This window comes from Meles meles, chromosome 12 (genome assembly GCF_922984935.1).
Source record: "Meles meles chromosome 12, mMelMel3.1 paternal haplotype, whole genome shotgun sequence".
Taxonomy (NCBI): domain Eukaryota; kingdom Metazoa; phylum Chordata; class Mammalia; order Carnivora; family Mustelidae; genus Meles; species Meles meles.
The window spans coordinates 2,893,409-2,904,021 of NC_060077.1; positions in this window are offsets into that span (position 1 = coordinate 2,893,409).

Below are 10,613 nucleotides of genomic sequence, written 5' to 3' on the forward strand. Positions count from 1 at the left end.
GTGGCTTCCCCCGGTATGAGTGATCCGAGAGCATGACGTCCTTCACGACATAGCTTTGGAAGTCACACAGTGTCCGAACTGTCTGGGTCACGACACACAGCAACCTGGGTACACTGTGGAAGGGGACTGCCTCCTGTTCAGCCAGGTGAAGGTGAGGATCATTAGGGGCCATCTTGGAGGCCACCTATCCAGTGTCCACTGTGCCTGCCCCCCATCAATCCCAGTGGTTCCATCTGACAGCCTAACGCCTGGACTTCAGGCCCCTTGGTGCGGGGGGGGGGGGCGGGAAGCTTCTGCATCTGTGAGACTCACCTGCCACAACACTGGGCTCCCAGTTGACAATTGCCTTTCCCCCAGATGTTCCATGAGAGCTTTCCAGCTACGTTTCTCTCCTTGGCCGGAGAAGCTGCCTCCTCCTATCTCAAAATATGGCCATGCCAACAATGGAGACTGGCTCAGGTGCTCAAGATGCCGTTTTAGTCACAGCCTCTATAAGATGTGCCTAATACCCTCTCCTCTTCCTGCATGGTGATAGTGATTCAGGGTGGCCTCTAGGCAGGACCCCCTGTCTGCCTCCCTCCCGATTTCCCTACTTCATGGAATTACAGGCTGTCTCACCCATCAGCTGGGCAGCCAGAGCCTGGGAGCTACTGGACAGACGGGCGGCAGCCACCCTGAGTCCAGATTACAGTCCCTTTGTACACGCCCCAGAAACTCTCCGGTGGAAGCTTTCTGTTGCCATAGTAACGCGGAGACAAGGAAATTAGCAAGGGTGTCTGGCTAGGCAAGGAAGCCAACCCTTTACTATGCATTCCCCTCCTCTAACTAGATAAGAATTCCGAGTGGGCTCCGGACAGACATCAAAGAGTCTTCCTGGCATCGAGGAAATGCTCTTTAATGAATTGTGAAACGAGCGTTGCCCTCAGAGCGATGGTATTGGCTCTGGCGTTCCTAGAGGAACTGGAGGAGGAAGTTTAGAGCCAATGCAGCTTTCTGTTGTTGTTTATTGTTGTTTTTAAGAAGAATGCCAGGTTTTGTTTTTTTTTTTTAAGTTTATTTGTTTATTTGAGAAATCTCTACACCCAATGTGGGGCTCAAACTCACAACCCCGGGATCAATAGTCTCTTGCTCCACCCACTGAGCCAGCCAGGCGCTCCTGTTGTTAATATCAACTTTATTGAGCTGTGATTCTCATACCACACCATTCACTCGTAGTCACAGTCGATTTTAGAACTGTTCATCTCCCCCTTCCCCTCAAAAGAAACCTCCCACCCTTTAGGTTTTTCTGCCCTCCTCCCTGGCAACAACTTTGTATCCATATAGATTCCTCTTCCTATAAATGGAGGCATAGAATGTGCATAGTCTTTGGTGACCGGCTTCTTTCAGCATTTTTATCCTCTGCTCCCCCTAAGGTCCTCCACAGTCTCTCTGACAAAGGCCAAGGCCACCAGCGCTTGCCCTTCCTGTTCCATCTGGAGCCTCCCCCGCTGCTTCGAGACTGTAGTGGGGCAAGAGGCCCCTTCGGAGCACGGCTGGCCAGGTGTCCTGCCTGCGCTGACTAGGGCATGCTTCCCCACGACTCCCTTTTACGGAGGCCGGGGTGGGACAGTTATCATAACCGGCAATTGCTTCCTGGGTGCCCGGCGCTGTCCTGCAAGTGTCACACGTGTTAGGACTAGACAGGACTAGTCTGTCACTGTGACAGACCTTTCTTTCCCCTCCTTTTCTTTCTGTGGGATTCACTTCAAAGCCACCTCTTTGTGCACCTGCTTTGCCGAAGCTACGTTCTGTTTTCTGTCTTGCAGCCCTAACGATGCAGGTAGAAATCATCTTACTTTTTACCTTGTGCTGGGCTAGGTATTTGACTTGTTTCTTTCGTCAGCGTTATTATTGCATTAAAATGCACATACCGTAAGATTTACCATCTTAACTATTTTGAATTGTGCAGCTCAGTGGCTTTAAACACATTCACATTGTTGTCTAACCAACGCTACCATCCGTTTCCAGGACTCTGTTCATCGGCCCAAACTGAAACTCTAGCGCCCCAGTCCCCCTCCCCCAGCCTGGGGGACCCCCTTTAACTTTCCGACTCTCAGATTCTGACTACTCCAGGTGGAACCCTACGGTGTTTGTCTCTTTGAGAGGCCTTAGCCTAGTGTCCTCAGGGGTCATTCCCATGATAGCACGGGTCACAGTTTCCTATCTTTTTGAGGCCAAATACCATTTCCTAGGGTCCACTTTGAACATGTCCTTGGGTACAGCTGAGATGCTAGTCTGCTATCATTTCTTTTTTAATTTAAAAGATTTTATTTCTTCCTTGTTTTTTTTTTTTTTTAAAGATTTTATTTATTTATTTGACAGACAGAGAGATCACAAGTAGGCAGAGAGGCAGGCAGAGAGGAGGAAGCAGGCTCCCTGCGGAGCAGAGAGCCCAATGTGGGGCTCGATCCCAGGACCCTGAGATCATGACCCAAGCCTAAGGCAGCGGCTTAATCCACTGAGCCACCCAGGCGCCCCTCTTTCTTTGTTTTATAGAGCAGCTTGAAGTTCACAGCAAAATTGAGAGGAAGCTACAGAGATTTCCCTTCTATGCCCTGACCACCCCCCCCCAGCACAACCTCCCCCTTTACCAGCACCCCCACCAGAGCAGAAGTCTTGTTGTAATCGATGGACCTACACGGACACATCGTCACCACCCAGAGTCCATAGTTTCCATCCAGGTTCTCTCTCTGTGTTGTGTGTTCTGTGGGTCTGGACAGATGCTTAAGGACAGGTGTCTAGCATCATGCAGAGCATTTTCACTGCCTTAAATCCTTAAATATTCTCTGCGCTCTGCCTGTTCATCCCTCCCATGCCTCACAGCCCCCCCCCCCCCCAACCCAGGACAACCTGATCTCTTTATTGTCTCAGAAGTTTTGTCTTTTCCAGAATGTCATATGTTGGGATCCTACAGTATGTTGCCTTTTCAGATCTGCTTCTTTCCCTCTGTCCTATGCACTGATATCTTTTGTGGCTTGATACCTCATTGCTTTTTAGCCCTGAATATTTCCATGTGTGGATGTACCCCCATTTATTTATCTTGGTTGCTTCCAGGTTTGGGCAGTTATGAGTAAACCTGCTGTAAACATCTGTGCACGGGTGTCTGTGTGGACAGAAGTGTTCCACTCCTGCGGGTAAATCCCAGGGACAGCGATTGCCGATTCGTACACTGAGCCTCCCGAAGTGGCTGTCCCATCTTGCACTCCCAGCAGCACTGAGCGAGAGCCTCTGTTGCCTCACTTCCTTGGCAGCATTTGGTGTTGTCTGTGTTCTGGATTTTGGCCGTTCTCCTAGATCTGTGGTGGTGTCTTGTTTTAATTTGCATTTCCCTGATGACCTGTGACACGGAGCACGATGTGATTTTCCCATTGACTAGTGTCTGGGGAGATTAATTGGAAAATTTTGTGAAAGCAGAAAAACAGAAGATTTTATATCCAAGAATACTTTCTCTTTTATATTAGTGTCCCGGCACAGGTGTTCTGTGTGTTCATTTGTATTCTGTACATTAATTTTCCAATATTAACATTGGGTTAATTAATATTAGGTCAATTGAGTAACCTAAGTAATTAATTAATATTGGGTTAATTAATCAATGAGGGTTTAATTGAGTCAAGTCTCCTCTCATCTTTCCTGTACAGATCAGATGATTGTCTCTTTTGGCTTACTTCAGTGTAATGAGCATTTAAAGATACTTGTGGAGCAGAATATAGGACCCTTCCTGATTTTAATGGTGACCCCCGCCTGATGTTTTACAGTGCCTACCTTGATACTAATTCTTTATCAGTTCCTATTTAGAGATTTTATTTATTTGACAGAAAGAGAGCAGCAGAGGCGGAGGGAGAAGCAGACTCCCTGCTGAGCAGGGAGCCGGACACAGGGCTCGATCCCAGGACCTGAGCTGAAGGCAGATGCTCAACCGACTGAGCCACCCAGACGCCCCATCAGTTCCTATTTAGGAAGTTGATTTTCTTAGGGCTTTCCCAAACACTTCATGTTTCATAGACACAACTTTCTTTTCCCCTCCTATTCTCTCCTATCTGCTTTGTACCTAAGCTTTGTAATTATAATGGCAAGTACAACAGACATAAACAGGTTTGGGAGCAAACGGCTACTTTTGGTAAGCACGCTGCTCACTGGTGGCAGCTGGTGGCATACTGTTCTGCGGTGGTGGGTGTGCCGTGGACAATCTAATTAAACTATCTGACTGGACAGATCGAAACTGAGCAAAATCCTGCCAACTATCTGGTCAGTACTTGTCAAAAGTGTCCTGATCTCAAGAGCCAAAGAAAGACCAAGGAACTATGACAGACTGGAAGACACTGAGGAAATGTTGGGACACCTAAATTTTCCTGATTCTGGATTGTTTCCTTTTATAATAAAGGACCTTATTGGAATAATTGGTGAAATTTAACTGGGGTCCGAGGATTAATTGATGGTGATACATCGATGTTTATTGCTTGATTTTTTTTGAAGATTTTATTTATTTATTTGAGAAAGAGCAAGAGAGAGCATGAGCAGGGTGAAGGGCAGAGGGAGAAGCAGATGCCCCGCTGAACAGGTAGCCCAATGCCGAACTCGATTCCAGGACTCCGGGATCATGACCTGAGCTGAAGACAGACGCTTAACCAATTGAGCCACCCAGGTGCCCCCATTGCTTGATTTTGATGGTTGTCTTACGATTCTGTAGGAGAATTACATGCTGCAGGCCCCTGCTTCCCAGCTCAGAGTCTCTCCCTGAATCAGGGAGGAGCAAAAGGAGCATGCCTGGACCATCCATTTCACTTCAAGAAAGATCTTTTGATCCCCGGTGATGTGCAGGGTGATGTCAAGTAGCAAAAAAATCCATGAGGGTGTTCAGGGACTACCCATAACACACCGAGAGCCATCCAGCCAGAGGACTGCGTCACTTTCTTTTCACCTGGAATGTCCTTTCCCACATCTTTGCTTCCTGTAGCAAAGTCCTGCTCACCTCAGAGCATCTCAGCTCCTTTCTTGGGGAACTTACTCAAGTCCCGACCCCCTTTGTGGTCTCTCCTTGGGTGTCAGTAACTCTTGTACTGAATTATTTGTCTGCGGTAGCCCTGGCCACCCGTTGACCCATGAGGGCAGCCCTTGTCTGAGCGGTGACAACACACAGCACGAACCCCCAGATAGTTCCGGCACGAATGAAACGTTCTTGTAAGCATCAAGAGCTCACCTTGCTTGTTTCAGGGATGATTAGATTTTACTGAACCTTGCTGCTTCCATTTATAAACATCTTCCCCGTGGCTCCCCCTCACTGTGCTAAGTGTCTCTCTTGGGGTGTGGACCTCCGCTCACCCCATCCTGGAGTTCTGAAAATGGGGAGCCAACTGGGGACAAATGAGTGGTTTCAGGGCTCCAGGAGAGAACAAAAGCGTGGTTTATGGACAGGGTCGCTGGTGCTGTTGCCATATCACCTCCGGGCGCCGCACAGAAGTTAATTGTTCAACATTTCACTTTATATGGCTGAGTCTAATTACTCGGGGAATGGAGTGTTAAATCTCACACGTTGGCCCTTATGGCTTTGAAACGGGGAGGGAGTTAAGAGGCTCAGTCACAATGGAAATGGAGGACAAATGAGTTTCCAGGGCAATGGGAAGGCATAGAGGGGCCCTTAGAAGTAGTAGAGAGAGTCTCTTGACAATGATGCCTGATATTTTCTGTGCCTCCTGGAGAAGTAGCTGGAGGCCCCAATTATAGCATAACAATAATTGCATTTGGACAGGGACGATCTTATAAACCGTCGGCATGCACTTCTTCCCTGGATTGTCCTAGTAAGCCTGCAGAGTGTGTGTGTGTGTGTGCGTGTGCGCGCGTGTGTGCGTGTGTGCATTTTCTGTGTGTGCCATGTGGGTGTTGTTTTCATTTTACAGTAGAGGAAACAGGACCAGGAGGTTACACAATCTTTCAGGGTCCCACAAGATTCGCCTCCTTATTTCGAGACCAACTGATCATTCATTTGCTTTTTCTGTGATGGGTGGGTGGCTCAGGGTATATCCTTTGGAAATGACAAAAGGCAGTGTCGTGCAATGGTTTAAAGTAGGGGTTGGCAGACAATGGCTTGTGGGCCCAATGTGGCCCACTGCCTGTTTTTTGTAAATAAAGTTTTATTGGAACACAGCTGAACCCACTCATTTATGTATCATCATGGCTGTTTTAGTCTACACTGGCAGATTTGGGGGGCTGCAGCAGCATCTGTATGGCCCACAAAGTCTAAAATATTCGGGCCCTTCATAGCACAAGGTTTCTGACCCCTGAGCAGATGTGCGACCTTGGGCAAGTTACTTAGTTCTCCTTGGCTCTGTCTTTCCATCTGCAAAATGGGAATGATCACAATGGTTGTCACATGGTTGTTGGAGGAGTGAATGAGCTCTTGGCCGGTGAAACCTGGGAGATGTTCTTGCTCCTTGGGCTTGCGGTTGGAGATGAAGATGTTCTGAGTTGCTTTCCTGGTGGTGGGGGAGGCTGGGAGGTCTCAGACATGTTGGTCACATGTTGGTCACAGACACGATCGCACTTGAGATCAGCCCTGTCGGGGCTGAGCAAGGAGCTGTGGGTTGTCAGAGGGTCTTCCCTCCCTGTAGTGGGTCCCTGGTTGTTTCCACAGGCCCCTGAGCTAGGCTGTTGTGTGAATGGGGGGCGGTCCTGGCTCCCAAATGAAGGAAGGGTATAAAATAGGCTGCCCTGAATCCTCCTTAACCCTAAACCATGGGCAAGGGCCATGGCATAACCCCTTGGCAGGATTTCTGTAGAGGGGGTATAAGCCATGTGCAAAGTGATTTGGGGAGCTGGTGGTAGGGAGCCAAGTGGTAGGATGAAATGGGCCACCTGGTGTATCTCCTTAGCCCCGAGTAGTGGTTAAAACACAGGCTCTGAAGATGGGCCTGGGTTCAAATGTGAACTCCACTGTGTCCCATGTGACCTCTGGCAAACGATTCCACCTCCCTGAGCCTCGGCTTCCCTGGCTATAAAACGAGACTAACAATAAAACCTATATCACGGTCCTATAGGAGAAGAAACCCCATCATGCTTTTAGCCCACCTGTGAAACGACCTGTTTTATTATTTATTGAATGCTTTTCTTAGAAAATCTTTTTTGTTTCTTAAAGATTTTATTTACTTGAGAGAGAGAGAGGGAAACAGAGAGAACACGCACCTGAGCAGGGGAAGGGGCAGAGGTAGAGGCAGAAGCAGACTCCCCACTGAGTAGGGAACCTGGCACGGAGCTCGATCCCAGGACCCCGGGATCATGCCCTGAGCCAAAGGCAGACGCTAACTGTCAGAGCCACCCAGGCACCCCGTTTAATGCTTTTCTTCGAATCAACTTTTAAACCTAGAACTTCATCCTAAGGCAGTAATGTTGGTGACATCATAGAGTGCGAAGTGTCTATTTCCTAACACACATCCCTGCTGTATTTTAAAGATGTGCCCCACCAGAAACTAAACTTCACACGGCCAGGCATTTGTATGTATCTCGTTTGCTGATCCATTTCCCGCACAGTGCCCGACACATAATAGGCGCTTAATAAATGCTTGTTGAATGAATGATTAGATGAACTTCAGTCATCCTCCACACTTTGGGAAACACTGAGATAAAGCACAGAAGGGGGTTCGTTTGGCTCCTGGCCCAAGGCAAGCGTTTAATAAATGTTTGCTGTTAGGATTGTTAGCTCGAGCAGTCAGGGTAACGTGGAGCTCCCCAGGTTGGAAGACCACCCATCGTCAGCTGCTGGCGGCAGGCATCTTCCCCCTTTTCTGTTTCCACGGCGGGGGGGACCCAAACCCCGTGAGCCCGTACTGTCTTTTGGCTCCTTCTAAGCTCTCAGTCCAGATTGCAGCCAGGCCTAGCTGAACCTTGACAAGTGTGGAGAGGCTGTAGGGTCTAGAGAGAGATGTTCACGGTACATGAGGGCTCAGGGTGCACAACGCCCACATCGGTCCTTAGCCGTTATTTATTATTGCCGCCAGCATTTTCATGAAGGAGATGGCAGGCATCGGGGCCCATAGCTGCTTCCAGATGTCCACCATAAACACTCTACTCTTGCTGAGTTCCCAGGAACATAAAACCCGCTGTCAATGGACTTGCCCAGAGCCTGTCTTTGCTGCGTTTTTGTTCTTGTTTAGTTATTACATTAAGTCTCCTGTGATTACAGAGCTGACAGCTGGTAAGGATTTGCATATGGCATGAAATTAAGTTAGTTCATTTTAATGTCTAAACTGAGCGGGGCACAAATTTGTCTGGTGAAAACCCTGCCTTCCTTATCTTTGTTTGCACATCTGCTTTTGGCACTAGTACTGTCTTGAAGTTTGATTTCTCCCCACTCCAGCCAGAGAAGGCTGGGGGATTGGCTCCCCCTTCTAGAACTGCAGCAGGGATTATGCACTTGGGGCTTAGAATGTTCTCTTTTAGGTTTAGGCACAAATTAGGATTCAAGGGCAGCTGAGGAGAGACCAGTGTTCTAGCCCCCGGCTTTGTGGCCTCTTTTTTTTTTTTTTTGCTGTTTCACCTTGGGCGAGTCACTTTCCCTCTCTGAGCCTCAATTTCCCCACCTGTCAAATGAGGGACTAGAGAAGAGTTCATCTCTGGGATGCTTTCGACATTTGGAGTGGGACTGTATTTCATTATGTGGGACCGGGCAAGGCATGGTTTAGCCTCCATTGTCCCACCCCTGCCAGTCACTGGCAGCCGGTAGATACCCATCTGTAGCGAACACAGTCAGTGCCCTGCCCCTGGGCCCTGACCCCTTTACTGTGCTCACATGCACTGTTTCCCCCACAACCCACACCTGCATCTCTGTGCTGGAGCTTTGTCCTCAGACTGCCAGAATCCATTCTGCTGGGACCCGGCAATGACCGAGAGGCGAGGAGGGGGGATACACCCCTACACACGCTGAGCTGAACAGAGCCCCACACCATTATTTGGATAAACAGAACACATCTGCAGGCTGGATCTTGCCAGAAGCTGCTGGTTTGCGACCTGCAGCTGTAACACTACTGATGGCGAGGCTAGCCAATGTTCTCATAGCACTTTGCGGGTGTGAGGGACTCTTGTACGTGCTTTATGTGCACCAACTCATTGAATCCTCAAGCCCACCCTCTAAGGGCGACACTGGCCTCCCCACTTTGCATCTGGGGAAACAGAGGCACAGAGAAGTGACTTATTTGCCTCAGGTCCTGCAGCTAGTGGGTGTGGAGTCAAGATCCACATCCTGGTAATCTGGCTCCAGAACCCGCACTCTGATGCCTCCTCTACGCTCTACTTGTTCTGTGTATGGGATGGCCCTATTTTTGTTTAAACACATGCACACAGTCTGGCTGGAGATACCCCAATATGCTGACTGCTTATTTTATCTTTGGGTGATCTTTAAAAAAAATCTGCCTTGAGGGGTGCCTGGGTGTCTCAGTCTTTAAGCGTCTGCCTTCGACTCAGGTCATGATCCCAGGGTCCTGGGATCAAGCCCCTCATCGGGCTCCCTGCTCAGCGGAGAGCTTGCTTCTCCCTGTCCCACTCCCTCTGCTTGTGTTTCCTCTCTCACTGTGTCTCTTTCTGTCAAATAAATAAATAAAATCTTTTTAAAAAAATCTGCCTTGAGACATTTTTTTCACTGTACACTGAGGGAAAAAATACATATGTAGAAGTTGTGTAACAATAAAATAGTGAAGGTCAGAGAAAGCCAGAGGGCCTCATTCTCTTCCCTATCCCACTGTCATATCCACCTCCACCGACAGCTGTCCCCAGAGCTGCCCAGCTGTTCCCTTCAGGGTCTCCTTGGAGGTGTGAGTCTCTGTTTGAGCTCTGGGCTCTGCCTGGCTCTGACCACATCAGGACCCAAGACCCCGGGGAGAGGTCCAGCCTTGATGTAGGGCCTATGTCTTCAAGGGAACCTGGTCTTGGGTTGGGTTTCCTTGAAGAAGACCTTCTGAGAGAAGGACTTACATGTCCCAAGGGAGATGAATAAGGGGAAGGGGGAGACAGGACAGGGAAAGGGAGGAAACCAGACAAGGCATGATTTTGGCAAAGTCCCGTGGAGGGTATTCTCAGCCTGTTCCTGCAGGGCACCCCTGGAGAGTGAGTCACATCCCAGAATTAGTCCATGCCTGGGGAAGGAGCCGGGCTTTTGGACATAGGCAACTGATGGGCATCAGGCAAGGGCTGCCTGGGAAAAAAGCTCAGGGGCTTCTGGTCCCCTACAAGTGCCAGCAGAGAGTCCCTAGCAGCCAAGGGCGGTGCTCCAAGAAGGGTCTCTGGGACTGGCTGGTAGAGGTGAATGCACCCAGAGGCTGGGGTGGATGGTGGGGCCCCCAGAAAAGGAGCAAAGGGATCTGAGTGGATTTGGCCCGAGTACCAATATTGTCTAGGCTAGACAGGATGCTGCGATCTGTCTGGAAGAGTGATTGGCTTGGTGTTCTCCTCTCACTGTTGACCTTGGGCAATTCCCTCAATCTCTCTGAGTCCCAGTCTTCTCCTCTGAAAAATGGAGGCAGTCATCTGCCCCTCCCCCCGCCACTCTCCCCGCCGCCAGGGCTTCGTAAATAAAATACCCAGCAAAGGTA